The sequence below is a fragment of the Nicotiana tabacum genome, chromosome 9 (assembly GCF_000715075.1).
Source record: "Nicotiana tabacum cultivar K326 chromosome 9, ASM71507v2, whole genome shotgun sequence".
Lineage (NCBI taxonomy): Eukaryota > Viridiplantae > Streptophyta > Magnoliopsida > Solanales > Solanaceae > Nicotiana > Nicotiana tabacum.
The window spans coordinates 65,426,288-65,437,919 of NC_134088.1; the positions used below are offsets into that span (position 1 = coordinate 65,426,288).

The 11,632-nt window shown below is 35.5% G+C and overlaps 1 pseudogene; it reads left to right on the plus strand.

Annotated features, from left to right (window-relative positions):
- Positions 1–2,885: 2,885 nt before the first annotated feature.
- Positions 2,886–8,187, plus strand: LOC107791548 (G-type lectin S-receptor-like serine/threonine-protein kinase At4g03230; annotated as a pseudogene).
- The last annotated feature ends 3,445 nt before the right edge of the window (positions 8,188–11,632 follow it).

An 11,632-nucleotide genomic window follows, 5' to 3' on the forward strand; every position in this document is an offset into this window, starting at 1 on the left:
GCCGGAATGAATTTTTGAAGGTGATGCATATGTCTGCCGTTTCGGCTTTACAACATTGCATGTTATAATTGAAAAATCCATATCTCAAGCTAGGAGTATCCAAATCCCAAGCCGTTTACTCCATTGCAAAAACAAATCCGAGTGCTGCAACATCTGAATATATTGCAGCAAAGTTCCTTTTAGATTACCCAGAATAGTATTTTGGAATTTCTATTGATGTCTGCTGCACTTACTTTCTAGATTTGAGAACTCTAGATGCAAAAATTATATCTTGAACTAGGAACGTCTAATTCGCAAGTCATTTACACCACTAAAAATAAAATTCAGATAACTCCAAAGTCGTAAACTTTCTTGGCAAAATTCCTTTCTCAATGGACACAGCAATTTCTTTAAGTTAGTCTAGATATCTGCCTTGCTTCTTTTCAGTTTTGCGCGCTCCAGTGAAAAAAGTCTATATCTCAAGCTAGGAATCTCCAAATTGCGGTCCGCTTGTACCGCTAGAAAGTACACTCATAGAGCTGCATCAGATATGAATTTCATGTAGAACTCTTTTCGGGCGGGAAACAAAAAAAATCTCAAAATGTGACCTAGCTGCAGTAACCTTTCATATTCGTGTAGTTCCGGCAAAACAAATCTTATCTTGAGCTAGGAGCCTCCAAATCATAAACGGTTAGTGTTGTTGGAAATTAGACATCCAAATCTACTACATATAAAATGTTAGATGTAGAACCTCTTCTAGATGGACCGCAGTAGTTTTTCAAAGTTGATCCCGTCGTCCGTTGAGCTAGCTCCCCAACTCTATTCTCGATGAGTTGTCCTACGAATGTTGTTTTTATTCTTCTTCTTGAAATTGACTCTACAGTCTTGCATATAGTAATTTTAGCTACCATGCTTCACAAATCTTATCTCATTATTTATTTCTTTTGCAGACTCGCAAAGAAGCTCAAAGTGTCCAGATATCAGACTGAGATGTCATATAAGATGCGGAGCCACCCCCTTCACCAAGTGTTGCATTTGATTTGTTGATAGTCTTGAAGTTCATCAATGGCGGCTCCCATGGTGATTGAAGGTATTTTTTCAAGAGAGACGACTTCTAGTATATGGGACCTTCAACCAATACTTGTACAAGAGAAGCAATTATCATGCTCGAGGCCTATCAACCAGACACATGGCCAAGAGATCATCACAACTACTGAATGCGAGAGACGTATATTGAGAATGGTGTATTAAATGTGGAGACGTCATACAAACTTGATAAAGCATAAGACGTCTCAGCAACAAAGCCTAGTTTACGATCATTTTTATTACTTAGGCTTTTGCATAGGATAATGTCTAATCCCTTACGTCTCCACATTTTTGAATGTATCAACTTTTGTAACATCGAAGTAATAAAATATCTTTTACACTTCAACACAAATTGTCTTCTTTTTCGTATTTATATATGCCTCTATACTTGAAAGAGTTAATGTGATGATCCCATAAGCCGAGCCTTTTTTTTAAAAAAAACTCACGCGACTGAACTTAGAATGAAAGTGTAAGTTGCCTACGTACCTCGGTGAAGAGGATCAAGTCATAACGTAGTTCAAAGGAATGAGTTTTTTTTTTTAATGTCCTAATATTTGCTTAGGCCGCCTCTCGCTAGTTTTCAACCTAGCGTACTTTTGTTTGGTCCTAAGTTTTGCCTAGGCCTCCTCTTTCGAGGTTTTCATCGTAGTACGGAAAATAAACTGCAACAAAAATAATATAAATAAAAAAAAGAGATTTTATTGATGAATATTTGTGAGTACAATTCTTTGTATCCCTTGATTATCCTATATGAAATTCTCTGTGATTCGAGGGCTTGAGAAACGACTTTTTCGAACGTAGGACGATGCAGACCTCTTTATGATGTATTTAATCGCCAAGAACGTCGAGTAGCATTTTGTTGTTTCGGGTTGATCTCCGAGAAGAACTTCATTGACCACTCTTTTGTTGAAGAACTATGTACTTGATGATTGATCTCTCTGTTTGCGGATACCTTCACCAATTGCGGAATTCACTTCTCCAACTCTAAATGCCTTTAGAGAGTTATGTAACCCCTCTATTTATAGTTGTAGAGGATGGATAATCCAACTACATATGAACTTTCTTGCTTGACTCTGATTGGCTCATGTAAGTCATCAAACTTATCACTTAGGCTATGTGATGGGCTTGCTTGTGATTGGCCAAGACATGTCATATTATACACTTGGAGACCTTTGGTTGGTCATTGCTTTTTGACTAGGATTGCCACATCATGTTAACATGTGACATCATCTTGTTGGCTTTGATTTTGACTAGACATGCCATGTCACTTGACACATGGCATGGGTCTGGGCTTTAAGATGAAATGTACATTGGGCATGAATATAAAAAATGAATATATTTAATTTGAAAAATCCAGATTAATTATTTAACCCCAAATAAAATTAGATCCATCCATGTAATTGGACTTTGAAAATCCAATTAAATTTTTTAATGCCTATATGGAAATCCCGAGATTAAATTATTTCAAAAACGAGAAAGATATAATTATTTTGGAACAGATTTTTGAGAAGAAGTATTATTTTGTGACTGAGAAAAAAGGAGAGAAAGATGGGTGATAAAGCAGAAAGGTGTGCCCTTTTTCATTCTTTTCCATGAATGAACTCAGAGAAATGAAAAAACTTATAAAATCAAAGTTGGCTATTGACCCTCCATATTTTTCTCATGCAGTCAATGCTTGTTTAGATATTAAAGATTTAAGAATGAAAAAATAAAAAAAGGGGAGCAGTCCAATTGTCATCAACTCTAAGAAGTTACTTTAACCACCAGTTGTTTAGCCATTTCCACCATAAAGTAAGCACTATCACATTTCACCATTTGCCAATGCGTACAAAATTGACCATACTCGCGCTATTAGAACATAAGATTAAAGGAAAAAAGCAAAATGTGGATGGAAAAGAAAGAAGACTCAAGTCAACTGGCCAGGAGCTGAAAATTAAGAGAGCTGGAATAAGGTGACCAAATAAATCCTAGAGCAGTATTATATCCAATCATTGCTAGCTCCCACTTTGAGCAATAATTTCAGGAGTACCACTGTTTCGTCAGTCCAAATCTGTTATCATAGCCATTGTTTAATGGCTAGCCATATAGGTGTCTTCTTGTTTGTATTTTTGCTGTATTTGAGTTACTTCAAATGCGATTCTAGGGACGTGTTAACCCCAGACAATTTATTATCCAATGGGGAAACTCTTGTATCAGCTGGTGATATATTCGAACTGGGATTCTTTAACCCTGCATCTAGTAACAATGGAGAATTCAACAATTATTATGTAGGCATATGGTACAAGGTGAGTCCGGAAACGGTTGTGTGGGTTGCCAACAGGGACAACCCAATTCCATTTTCATCAGCTGAACCTATGGTTATTGCTATTGATGACGATGGTAATCTCAAAGTGTGGGACTCGACAGGAAAATCATATTTCTCAACAGAAGTAGTCACAGGTGCATCTTCTGCGAAGCTCATGGATTCAGGAAACTTGGTTTTAATTGATGATTTGTCAGGGAAGCAACTATGGCAAAGTTTTGATGAACCTACTGATACCTTCCTTCCTGGTATGAGGATGGATGATGGGTTCAAGTTGACTGCTTGGAGGATTACCCAAAAGGACCCAAGTACGGGAAATTACACGTTCGGGCTAAAACAAGCAGGCAATTCTGAGTACACCATACTCCAAAAGACAGTCATCCACTGGAAAAGGTCTGCTCGTGCTGGTTATTCTAATCCTCGTAGTTTTAACGAATTGCCCTCTACTGTAGCATATATGTTATCCAACTTCAGTAAGGAGTTTTCCCCTGTGTCTTACTTCAATTATACAAGGCTATTGATGAATTCGTCAGGGGAAATACAATTATGTATATGGGATGACAATAGTAGAGGATGGTTTGTGTTGTGGTCGGAACCGGAAGGTCCGTGCGGTGTGTATGATACTTGTGGGAAATTTGGCATTTGCGACAGGGAGAACATATCGTCAATGTGCAAGTGTTTGCCAGGATTCAATCCTACTTCGCCAGATGATTGGATGGCTGGGAATTTTATTCATGGTTGTTCAAGAAAATCAGTTACTACTTGCAAGAAGAAATCGGAATTTGACACGTTCTTGATTATGTCTTCCATGAAATTTGATGAGCCGGACCTGCAATATTCTGAGGCAAAAACTGAATATGATTGCAGAAAGGAGTGTGTAGGCAACTGTCAGTGTGTAGCTTATTCGTATGAACATTATGAAGCACAGAGAAGATCTTCTAGCCCGAAAACGGTATCAGCAGCTAGATGCTCAATTTGGATTAATGATCTGCATAATCTTCAGGACAACTATGAAGGTGGCTTCAACCTCTCCGTCCGCGTAGCAATGTCTGATATTGGTACTTAATTCCCTTTCACAATTGGCCTCTACTTCTTTATTTACCTACTACAAGTTTCAGACTGCTAATTATTACAGATACAGAATTAACTGCTCATGGGATTACATTAGTTTATCTATTAATATGCTAAAAACCCATCTTTTTATATTTGAAAACCCGTTAACTTTAAACTTGCCATGCTACCTTAATGACTTGTTCTTATAGTTATAGAAATGTCATTGCATGTTTAAGACCATAAATTCTAAGGATACTTTTGGTTTGTGCCAAAAGTCTATTTCTTTCTTTAACTTCGTGACTAGTCAAATATCGCCATCTAAAAATAAGGGAGAAACTTTTATAATTAAACTGAAAATTATCTCTTATTACAGAATATTTTAATCCGATTTCCATGTTATTTTGATGAAAAAATAGCTAAAAGTTACATTAGGTCTTCTTCTACACTTCCAATGTGAAAGTGGTTGATATTTCCTTATATTCTCTGACCTTACAGCAGCCAATAATTTTGCTTCCCTACATGAGACTTTCGATAAAGGCAAAAATATCCAGTAAGTTTGCAGACCTTACATTTTATAAAATACTTAGTAAATACAGTGTATTAATTTTATGCTTATAGAGTTCTTTCTTCGTATGACGGCCTACGTACGAATATTTTAATCCAATCAGGTCCTGCTTTGCCATTTCTCCCCTCCTGACTTTACCCTCAAACCCAAAAAGGAAAAGAAAAATGTGAGAGTATACAATAACAATATCTTGTTCAACTAGAATCTTAACAGAGCGGATAATTGAGGGTCATGACAAGAATATCTCTCATTTTTATTTTGCAGAAGTAACAAGGAGAAACTGCAGGCCTTGCGGCCCAAACTTTATACCCTATCCATTAAGCAGTGAACCACATTGTGGGGATCCTTCGTATTATAGTTTCGCTTGTAATGATTCAACTGGAGAAGTAAGTTTCCAGACATTGAATGGGTCCTATCCAGTTATTGACATTGATATGGAAAACCGAAAATTTGTTATACAAGGGCATGGGGAAAATTCATGTGATAATACAAAAAAGTCAGTGACCCAAGTTGCATGGCTTAGGCAGTCGTCGCCCTTTCATCTGATAAACCGGTGTTACAACAATAAAAAATTACAAAATCAATCTGGTCAAGCTAGGTATGGAATACAGATCACGTGGGAACCCCCGTTAGAACCTACATGCATTACTTCTGCGGACTGTGAGGATTGGCCAAATTCAAGTTGCAACATGATTGGACAAGGAAAGAGAAGGTGTCTCTGCAACCAATACTACAAATGGGATGGTTTGGTATTAAATTGTACCACAGGTGTGGATCACTTGTTTGATCAGCCCCCTTTCACTACATGCAACAGTTTGGTTTATATTCTTCATTTTAATCACCAGCTCAAGTTTCAATTTCTTTTTCTGCAATGCATGCAGCTTTAGGAGCATGGAGTGAGAAAAAAGCAGCATCTCTGAATCTCAAAGCCCTCATTATTTCCGTCAGTCTAACTGCTGGAATTGTAACCATGTGTTCCATTGGCTATTTAATCTACCATAGAAAAAAGTTGGCAACAAGGAAAGGTAAAAATGGAGCAAGCTCAGTCATCTTTAATTTCTCAATTATTGCACATGCTGGATATGTTAATTTGCTGCTAATTCTGAACTTACTTTATGTCATGAGAAGCTAAGGAAATAATTCTAGGGAATTGGGTGGAATATTTGCCAGAGAGTGGAAATTCATCTAAATATGAGATAACTGAAGATGATAAGAAACGGATACATGTCCCGTTTTTCAACTTGAAAAGCATACTAGTCGCTACGGACAAATTCTCAGATGCAAACAGGCTTGGTCAAGGCGGATTTGGCCCTGTTTATAAGGTTGGTTCTTACTTGTTTGTCTGTACCATTTTGAAATCACGTGTGTTATCATTGTGTAATTACTGCTAAGCAATATTGTATAGGGTATTTTCCCTCAAGGACAAGAAATGGCAGTGAAAAGGTTATCAAGTCATTCTAGTCAAGGTGCTGAAGAATTTAAAAATGAAGTAATGTTAATTGCCAAGCTTCAACACAGAAATCTTGTCAGGCTTTTAGGCTACTGTATCGAGGCAAACGAAAAGATTTTATTGTATGAATATATGCCTAACAAAAGCTTAGACACCTTCATATTTGGTGAGTCTACTTTACTACTAGTATTCTGCAACCTCCCCTCCGAAAAGTTATTACACTACAGGTTTTATATGCCAATAGTTGTCGACTTGATAATTGTTCTGAAATTATGCTACACAAACCTTGCAAGATCATACTCTTCGCCAGTTATTGGATTGGAAGATCCGATTCGATATTATCTTGGGTATTGCTCGGGGGCTTCTTTATCTACACCACGACTCAAGGTTACGTATCATTCACAGAGATCTAAAGACAAGCAATATCCTATTAGATGAAGAGATGAATGCCAAAATATCAGATTTTGGCTTGGCGAGGATAGTTGAAGGCAAGAGTATAGAGGCTAACACGGAAAAAGTTGCCGGAACTTAGTAAGTATATATACTTACCATTTTAGCTTTCTAGACTTGTTTTCCAACATGAACAAATTAAAATTGCAATTTAAAACTCTAGAAAATCACTTAGCAAACCATATTCTTGCACTTGATCTACTTATTTCGCTTACATCTTCAGATTAGAGGCCTCTATTGGCATATAGAAAAGAAGAAGTTGATAGGGACGTTCTACGGTAGAGCTAGTTGTTTTTTAATTTGTTTCCATAAAAACTTCAGAAGTCTAGTTGTGTGATACTCATGATTTAGTTACTCATGCGAATTCGGATCATCTCTTGTGATACAGTGGCTATCTATCACCAGAATATGCATTGGAAGGACTCTTTCAATCAAGTCTGATGTTTTTGCCTTCGGGGTGGTTGTGCTTGAAATCATAAGTGGGAAGAGAAACCTGGAACTTTTTGAAGCCACAAACCTCTTGGGTCATGTAAGTACCAAAATACTCCTTCCATTTCATTACATATGGCGTGTTTAACTGACTACTGAGATAAAAAAGGACTTGTGGTTTTATACGTGTCATGACATTTCAGTGGCTATAAAAACATGTCATTATAAGTCAAATGAAAAGCTTAAAGTTAAGGAGTTTCCATATTTAAAAATAGTATGATTTTTTTGGCATTAAACTAAAAAGGAAAGAGCGGAGAAAATACTAGTTGCTTCAAACTCATTGAATATTACTGTTGTCTGAAAATGCAATTACAGGCTTGGAAACTATGGATGGAAAACAAGGCATTGGACATGATGGATCCAATACTAGAGGTTACATGCATTGAAAATGAAGCATTAAAGTGCATTAATGTAGCACTTTTATGTGTGCAAGAAGATTCAGGTGATCGCCCCACCATGTCAAATGTGATCATTATGCTTGGGAGTGAAAGCATTACTCTTCCAAGACCTAATCAACCAGCTTTTGTCACACGAAGAAACACGGCTGGCTCGTCTTCCTCCTCTTCTCGTAAGCCTGCACAAAGTAGCTCCAACAATGAGTTAACCATCACTGTTGAACGAGGCCGATGATGTATAATTAGTTCATCAATTGTTTTTCTTGTAAATGCAAGATAGATATAGGATAATACGTTCAAAGATTTTGAACGCTTATGAATCCTGATTCAGCAACATTATATTATGCGCAGAATTACAATAGTGGTTGCTGTATTAATGGTGAAAAAACCAACTGCTTAATTATAATACATTCTTCAATACTCTTTTCCTTTTATAAGAAGTCAGAAGGATAAAAGGAATTGACCACGAAAATCCAACTTTGACTTAGCATCTTCAAAACTAAAAATGATACGGATTATTAAAATTCATCACTTCTTAAGTAGTTAAGTCTTGCTAATTTTGTGCTCCTCACTTCATACTTGATAACATTCTTGGAAGAGCACTTAGTATCTCCTAGATATCAAAGGATTCCAACTTGTGGAACCATTAAAGAGAAAAGATTCCACTAATTGTGATGTTAAGTTCCTATCAGCAGGTTTTTTTCATTCTAATTATTTCTAATTTTGTGTTACTAGCATACTGAAGAATGTATTATAATTAAGCAGTTCATTTTTTCACCATTATTAAGTCTCTTAAGCTGGAGCTATGTTTTCTTGTAATCTGAATGTAGGAACATTGGGTCCACCTATTAGGGGTGAGGCCCAATAAGATTATTAGTTAATTCTAATATTTTTCACGTTCTCTTCTCCCATATCCGACTAGGGGTTTAGATTATGATACCAGTAATTCAAGTCACGATTCTTTCCGCTTACAAGTAAGTTCTTGTTTTACGATTTACACGCTATTTAATGTGTTTAGATTATCACGTTTTCCTTCATTGGTATGAGAGCAATAAGCTGGTTTACTAGTCCGGAAAAATAATAGATAAATTCCGTCATTTTTTTTCAAACATATACTCCCTCCATTTCAATTTGTGTGAACTCATTTGACTGGGCATGAAGTTTAAGAAAAGAGAGAAACTTTTGAACTTGTGATGTAAAATGAGGCACATATATTTTGTGTGCTTATAAATCATTGCATAAACGTTAATTGTTTCCAAATAAGGAAAGACATCGTTCTTTTTGATACGGACTAAAAAGGAAATAGGTTCACATAAATATGTGTTTCTATATTCTGGTGTGCAATTGGAATGAATAAAAAAATTGTTACACTGTTTTAAAATCAGTGTGTTAAGGTTTGAACACTGATTTTGAGAAAATCATTGCTTATAATTTTTCGTTTAATCTTGCATTTTTTGAATATCAATTCTTTTTTCTGAAACTCATCAGAAAATTGTTGAAACTGATCCGAAAAACAAACAAAAAAGATTTTTTTCTTTTTTGGTTTTCCAATCTATTGTCGCCGACTACCGCTAAGGCCACCACCGGCCACGGTCAAAAGGACGATGGTATTTCTTGAAGCGACAGCGAAACAACCATACAAACAATAAAAACAAGGAGAAGAAATATGGCTCATCCAATTTTTCTAAACACTGCCAAGAGAATAAGAAGAAACAAAGGTTCTTCTTATAACAGTAGTAGCGGATGAAAGAGATGAAGAGAAATTAGAGTTTATCTCTTCCTCTAATTCGAAACTATTATTAATTTAAAAACAAAACAAAGAGTGATGGATAAAACTTTCTGAAGAAGTCATCTGGAAAACATGGCTGGCGGCTAAAAAGTCTAAGGAAAGGAGAAGGAGAATTAGTTTCTCTGTTATAACCCATTATAAAAAAACGTTTTTTTGCGAATTAGGGCTTCACACGTTGCTGCCACCTTATCTTTCAAAGTGGACAAATTAAATAAATGGGCTGAAGGCCCATTTAAGATTGCAAGGCTGATGGTTAAAGAAGCATGGGCTAATTATTTAAATGTTGCCAGATCTTTGCAAATAGGCTTATGGCCCACATTTTGCTAAAACTAATAGCTGAAGCTTGGGCTACTTCCTTTTCTTTATGATGGCAGAATGTTTATGGGCAAAAGGCCCACTTTATGTCTTGTTTAATGTTAATTCGGCTAATGGCCTAAATCAAAATCTACAATAGGGTTTGTCTTAAATTTCGAAAATTAGTCTTATGGACTTAATATTCAGAATATAAATTTAGTATTTATATTATTTTATAAAAATTATAATTATTTTATTATCTCAATTGCTTAAAGTGTTAATTTGTTTAACATTATATTTATTTGTTAATTTGCTTAACATGCTATAAAATATTAATTTATTTAACATTATATTTATTTGTTAATATGTTTAACATGCTTGAAATGTTAATTTTTTTAACATTACTTTTGTTAATTAGTTTAACACATGCTTTATGTTAATTTATTTAGCATGAAATCAATATTAATTAGTTTAATATTAACAATACTTGTTAATTTGTTTAACATGTATAATATGTTAATTAGTTTAACATTAAAATAAATTTTATGTAAATTTGTATAACATGTAATAAATGTTAATTAGTTTGACATTAATTTTATTTGCATGCTAATATAAGTTATTTGTTAACTTATGATCCACATGGGATTATAAAATCATGATAGATAATTATGTTGTCTTAAAAATGATTAAGACACTGAGCTAAATAATTGAATATGTTAATTTTCATAATATTTTAATTCAATGCCTTCGACGACTGACGATGAAGCCTAGAAACTTCTCGGCAGGGACTCCGAAGGAACATTTTGTAGGATTCAACTTCATATTGTAATTCAGTAGTCGGTCAAAAAAATTTCTCAGGTTCGTTATGTGATACCTGCTCTTCTTAGAATTGATGATGACATTATCTACATACACCTCTATTTTCTTATGTATCATATCATGAAAGAGAGTAGTCATGGCCCTCATGTAGGTTGCTTTGGCGTTCTTCAAACCAAACAACATTATCTTGTAGCAGCATACTCCTTATGGTGTAATGAAGGCTTTCTTTTCTACATCATCTTCGTCCATCCAGATCTGGTGGTACCCTGTGAAGAATTCAACAAAGGATTGGAGTTCATGCTTGGCGCATTTATCGATCAGTATTTGTATGTTGGGTAGTGGAAAATCGTCCTTAGGACTTGCTCTGTTCAGATCTCGATAGTCAACGCACACCTTGATATTCCCTTCTTTCTTTGGTACGGGCACAATATTGGCTAACCAGGTCAGATACTCGATCACTCGAAGGACCTTGACCTTGATTTACTTGGTAACCTCCCTTTTTATCTTCAAACTCATGTCCGACTTGAATTTCCTGAGTTTTTGCTTTACCGGTGGACACGTAAAATTGGTAGGTAGCTTGTGGGCTACTATGGATGTGCTCAAACCTGTCATGTCATCATAGGACCATGCAAAAATATCCTTATATTCCTTCAAAAATTTAATATATTTTTCCTTGTCTGACGATGATAGATGAATGCTAATGCGAGTTTCTTTGACTATTTCGGAATCCCCTAAATTAACTGCCTCAGTTTCTTCGAAATTGGACTTTGGTTTGTTTTCAAAATCCTCTACTTCCCCGATAATTTCCTCTGGCATTACGTCATTTCGCATTCTTCTTAAACGCTTTTATCGTGTTGTGTTGTCTCATTATATGTCATAGTTGTAGGTTTAATAGGATAAGTATTAATTATGCTGAAAAGAATGTAGAGAGATTGTAACATAAATAAATGAAAAGCAATGA